Source organism: Atractosteus spatula, chromosome 5 (genome assembly GCF_055471065.1).
Source record: "Atractosteus spatula isolate fAtrSpa1 chromosome 5, fAtrSpa1.hap1, whole genome shotgun sequence".
Lineage (NCBI taxonomy): Eukaryota > Metazoa > Chordata > Actinopteri > Semionotiformes > Lepisosteidae > Atractosteus > Atractosteus spatula.
Genome location: NC_142710.1, coordinates 58039989 through 58045988, shown reverse-complemented (window position 1 = coordinate 58045988; position 6000 = coordinate 58039989). Strand labels below are relative to the sequence as shown.

Here is a 6000-nt window from a genome sequence, read left to right as displayed (position 1 = left end):
CATCCAAACCATAGCCTAAGGGTATGTCCAAGAAACAGAAAATGCCAAGATAAGGATAATCCACTTGCAGCTATGATAACTGGTGATGGAAAATAGGCTGCAGTTAGATTTAATCCTTCAGCTTCTCCCTGAATTTTAAGGGCAAAACATAGGAATGGTTTCCCCAGATATGGCCTCAGATTTGTGAAGTTTTGTCTCTTTAACGTTTACGTTGTAAGAATATAAGAATAGTTACATACGAGAGTAACCCAGTTGGCCCAGCTAACTTATTTGGTAGTTATTTTAATAATCCAACATCTTCCTTGAAGGAAGCCCTTGTTGACTTCAACAACATGGCTGGGTAATTTGTTCCATACTCTGTTTTTTGTAGAGTTTTTCAACTCTCAATCCAACACACACATTTTCTGGAGTGCCAACTGCTTGAAAATGAGACTTTATCTCTTACGAGGAACTTTCTGAAAAGTTTCTTCTGAAAGTCTCAATACATCACGTCAAATACTCAGTCACCTATTACTGTTGATTGTTGTTCAAAGAATTGCAGCAGGTTGGTCAGATAAGCCTGCTATTCTAAATCCCTGTTGGCTGTTCCATAGGATATTTTTTCACCTAGATGATCTTTTAGTTAGGTTCTAAATGTTCCCATAGTCTTACGTGTAATAGAAGAAATACTTACTGACCTTTAATTGTTTGGGTTTGCTCTGCACCTTTCTTGCCTTATGGATAAGGCACCACATTAACAGTTTTCCAGTCTGAGTATTACCTGTGCTTGGAATGATTGCTGGTTATTCAGAATGGCTTCTGTATAACATTTCTTCTTTCCTTGAATAGAGTTGGTTAGATACCATCATCCCCGTTGAGGGGGGAGACCTTTCTTCATTGTCTTAGCACTATAATCCTTTTTTCTACAGAAACACGACAAAAAATAAGAATCAGTGAGCTGCGATTTATTGTCTGTCACTCACTACTCTAGAAAAAAATGAAAATGTCTTATAATATTTACAGTGCAATTGTGGAACTGCATTGTAAGTTTGAAGAAATTGCACTGTTAAAACGAAAGTGATTAGTATTCATAATAAACTATTTTTTTATTTGTTTGTATTGGTTTGAGATTGATCACCATAACAGTTCAAATGTTCTAATACTGTTGGTGGTGTGCAGGCCTTGTAGTGCTGTTTCATCCAGTTGAAACATTCAACAAACCATGCAGCAGCTGTCTGCTTTGAAATGGGTTTGCTTCCCCATAATTTTCTTTCACAGGAGAACTCCCCTACTAAATCGAAAAAAGACCCAAGAGGGACCCCTGAGAAAGCATAAAAACAAATAATAGCTCCCCCTCGCACACATCATTAGCGCTCACACTATTTTGTGAAACTCACTTCCTTTCTCCCACTGCACAGATGTTCTATTGCCATTGCCTGCAGCCACCTATCTCAAAGAAAATCTGCAATATTTCATTTTCAGTTCTGACACAAATCTGTATGATCTTCTTCATTAATAAGGTCTGTGACATCATGAAAATGCGGTCCCGGTTGGTGTCACGATCGGTTTTCCCAAGAGACTGTCAATAAATCACTGTCTGAACTGGGTACTCAGTGCCAGTTCAATTATCAAACCTTTGGGCCAGGTCTGCATTTGTTGTGTACACAGTGAACGTGAATTCCTCCTGTTGACAACTACACAGAATGCCTCGAAAAGAACATCTGCCATCTGCTCAAAACAATCGGTGTTGTTTTTGAACGGCAAACTGTTCAGGGTTAAAATCCTTGTTCTTGTGCTGCCATCACTGGTTTTGATCCACGAAGTATATAAAACGAAATAAGCACGACATGAGATTTTCGATAAACACTGGGGGTTACTGCTACTCTTAAAAGTACATATCCAATTGAATAAACCATGTAGGAGTATGTTACCAAGAAATAGGGAATCAGAAACGTAGAGATGCATAAAGGGAGTTACGTTTCTCCAATCACGTACACACCGATTGATTTGTTTAACAATGCAGACAAGGGAGAATTGTTCTTAGTTCACGGAAAACTTTACACACTTAAATTCTCTTAAACTTTTTCCATAGCAAAGTCCACGAAATAAGTTTATTGAAACATTTAATCAATAACCATAGAACAGTTATTTGACTTCTTTTTGTAGTCACAGAGAAGTAGCCAAAAGCAGTTCCGTTTTTATTATTTAAACTGAAATAGAAGCAGGTGCCACTTCAATCGTTTATGTACCATTTTCTTGTATATTACTATGCACCATACTAATTATTGTAGTGAACACATTTGAAGATAGACAAGACTTAACATATCCTCCCCCATTGCCCAGTTGTCAGGGTCTGTGAAGCAAAGCTCCTTGTGTTCCTCGAAATTCCACCAGTACGGAAAAAAACCGTTTTTTGTTTGGTCGCTATAGCAACCAATATGGTTACGGAATTGACTCTCATCCATGTAGGGGAGGGGGCAAAGTGCGACACTTTTGTTAGCGAAAAACTATTGAGGAGAGAAAGGAGAGAGAGAAGAAAAGCCTCCACTTTTCTCTTTCTCCCCCGTGGAGGTAGCTGAGAGGAGGGGGTGGCTCTTCGGGTACTTCTCTGTTTCACTCCTTGAATGCAAATCGGGTTATATATATTTTTTTTTTCTTGTTCCATCCATACCTTGGTGTCGGATAACCTGTAACTAAAAAGTCAGCGGGAGGTGGAGGAAAAAGGAAAAAAAAAGGGGGTGGAGTGGAAAACAGATTCGAGCAAAGGGGGCTTGGAAAGCAAAAGCAGTAGTTATTTCGAAGGAGGAGCCGTGGACGGACAAAACGGGCTCCCTGTTACAACCCGTGCAGAAGTAGAGGAGGGGGGAAAAAAAAACCTTCATCTTGTGTCTGCAGTGGTATCGCTATTTAAGCTAATTAGAGACAGCTCAAGAAGGCTTCACTCTTTGCTGTTTGGCTAACGCCGTCATGTGATTGCCCTTGGCTTTTCTTTCCTTCGCCTTTTTTTTTCCCCTTTCTTTTTTTAAGCACCCAAAAGCAGGTTTAGTAATCAACCGCCGTTTCTTCTCCCGGCCCCCTGTGCTTCAATCGGCGGATTTTCTCCTCGGCAAGCAGAGCTGATCTGGGCAGAGGCTGTCTGTCTCACCGGCTGGGGACCTGCTCCGCGGGGCTGCTGGCGAGGGTCAGGAAGACAGCAGGGGAACCCCCCCATCGCCCGGGCCCCCATTTTTTAACAGCAATGACGCCACAGCTACACTGGAGGAAATAAAACAAACAAACAAACAAACAAAAAACAAGCCTTGCAACGGTTAGTGGTTCGTTTTTAAACCTCTGTCTTTTATATATATATATTTTACCCCCCTTGTCTATGTGGCAGGGCTGAATCCTGAATCGACTGATCGAGCCTGCTGCCTCCTCCGACTGTGTTGAAGTCTATTTGTAGATAGGGAGAGAATTGAAGGAGATTTTTTTTCCGCCTCCCAGCCTCGTTGGATATAAAAAAAAATAAAAGGGGGGAAAATAACGAAACAAACGAACAAAATAAGACATATGCATTATATCTGGGTGGTGCGCGGAGCTAGGTAAGGAAATGATTTTTTTTCCTCCTTTCTCTGAAACAGGTGCATTTGGGCGATGGTGTGAACGAATTCATTTACGTTTGATATTTTTTTTTCTTTTGTCGTTTTATTTAGCGTTGCAAAAAACGAGCAGTCCTCGGTTTCCTTCCTAAGTACGTTTGGAGAGTTTATTCGCACTTCTGCCTTCTAACGGAACAAAGTGATTTAAAGACGGCCTTTGTTATTGAAGGGCCCCGACCCGACGGCTGTAATATGCAGTTATATTCAACTCAGGGGCTGGGTTTGGGACGACAAGGTGAAATAAACTGAAACTCCTCAGTTCGTGCGCTCACACCGGTTTAGGCGAGGCCTTGATGGGGGTAAGGACGCTACTTGACTCCTGTATAAGTATCCTGCTACCACGTATGGTCATAGTTATTAACGCCAGCGTTTCTAAATATTGATGCTGTGTCCCTGTTTTAAAATAATCCCACCAAGTACTTGGCCTTTCAACGTAGCTGTGCGTCTACAATGTAGTTACCCTTAAAGAACAGGATATAAGCACGATTAGGAACAGCACCGTTTCTTCCAACAAGCTTTTTTAAAATCTGAAGTTGTCTTTTTCAGGGTGACCTCTTGTTTTGCAATTGAGGTACTTTGATTACTTTGAAACTTGCTACCTGCTGTAACTACAGTGGCTAAAACAAAAGGCGCCGTAGTGAGAAGGTTTATATTTGTGAATCTGGGCGCCCTTTGGATCGTTTGATTGTAATGTACGGGGTTGAGAAGTATCAAAAGTATATATTTTGTGTTACCGGGTCTTGCAACCGTACATGTAGGTGGTACAGAAATAGATTCTGTAGGAACATTGTGCGTGCATGTATGCAGGTGCCGAAGAAACCCAAAATGAAAACAAGATGAATAAAAAGCTCTTAAAATCTAGATGCATTGTTTTCGTTCTTGAAGTTTTATGAATCGGTTTAGCTTCTTGTACGAGCACCCTCGGAGAGCCATTTGGCCGATTGTATTTAATGCGTCTATCGATGCCGCCGTATATGGCTGGCCAGCGAGTCTGTCTCGATAGCCAGCGATCGCGTTGATCTGCTCATTTTTATAGACCCATATCGGACACGCCGCTTAATTCACTGGTGATACTTTCGTTAAATGCGAGTCGAGCATGCATTTTTTCAAGGGAAGGATGGAGATCCTTGTAATTCCCGGTTAATAAAAACAATTTCAGAGCCCTGGGAATATCAAAATGGGTCAGAGAAAGGGACAAGCCGCGGAGAGAGGCGATCAATGGAGAAGAAATTAACTGTCGAGCACTGCAGTTTAAAGAGTACTGTTATACCCTTCACTTTATATCCAGCCCCTGTTTAAATGTATGTCATGTTGTATTTTCGTCTTGCACAAGTATACCATGTTCGGGCTCCGGCATATTTAAGCTTAATGCTGAACGTCATTCCGAGCGATTTATGTTGAGGTGCATCGAATGGCTTGTTCAGCTTTAGTGGGGGGACGTGTTTGGACATGATTTCCCCAGTTCTCCCCTGGCAGCGGGGCTGTATTATAAAATACTTTCTCTTGGAAAAACCTTCAGAAGAGGGTCTGCCTATTAATTTACCAATAATCGTTCTTAAACTTCTCTGCACCACGCTTCAGAGGCGGCAGTCAGTGCCAACAGTGGCTGCTCAGCCAACAGAGCAGAGCAGCACCCGGAGACTGTTCTCTCGACGGATTCCAGGCCATTTTTCTTCATCCCGGGTGCAGAAAGCATTTCGTAGACCGGCTGGCTGAGGTTTTCCCATAGCTGGTGGTCAGCCAGACGAATACAGAGCGAAAAGGCATAAATGTGAGAATTAGATTCCCCGTCCGTTAATTGCAGTTGACTGATTTAGGAATGGGAGGAAGTCAAGTGAACTTCCCTTTTTTCCCCCCCATTTCAATTTTCTCCCACGGTAGTAGTTAAATGTCAAATAATTGAATGACTCGTTGAGGTTCGTTGTTCTCTAAAGTTTAATTCAGCTGGTTTATGTACTTGTGGTTCACTTTTCGCCCAGACACTCGAGTTTCTTGCTTTTGTGAAGGAAGGTGGAAAAGGTACTTTCTTGTCATAATTAATATGTGCATTCCGCATCGGTAGTTAGTAGAAGATTATATGATAGACCTTTGGATTTCTGCATCCTTTATCGTATCTCGAAGGTAAAGCCCTTATTCAGAGCAACAGAGTGCTAAGCTTTGTGAAGCCGCACTTTCTGTTTGATTTGTTTTCTCTGTAGCCGTCTCTTATTGTAGGTCTTATAATACAGAGACCTACAGTTAACCCGGTGTGGAAGTCTGGGCAAGCTGAATTGAAAACCTGTGCCCTTTAGACTGATATTTTAAAAGAGCAGTTCTTGTCGTTTCATACCACACAGAGGATGGGGTGGCGGAGGGGGTGGGTGGAAAGCAGTTCAAAGAAGCA

The 6000-nt window shown here is 41.8% G+C and overlaps 1 protein-coding gene across 2 annotated transcripts in view; it reads left to right on the top strand.

The window, feature by feature from the left end:
* Nucleotides 1-2823: 2823 nt before the first annotated feature.
* dag1 (dystroglycan 1) overlaps nt 2824-6000 on the top strand; it is a 41681-nt gene continuing 38504 nt past the window's right edge. Inside the window, exon 1 of one of the 2 annotated variants that reach the window (XM_088915647.1) lies at nt 2824-3286. The gene's annotated coding sequence lies outside the window, so the exon portion shown is untranslated. Of the gene's footprint in view, nt 3561-6000 lie in introns of both variants that reach the window. The other variant, XM_088915646.1, reaches the window with a different exon arrangement.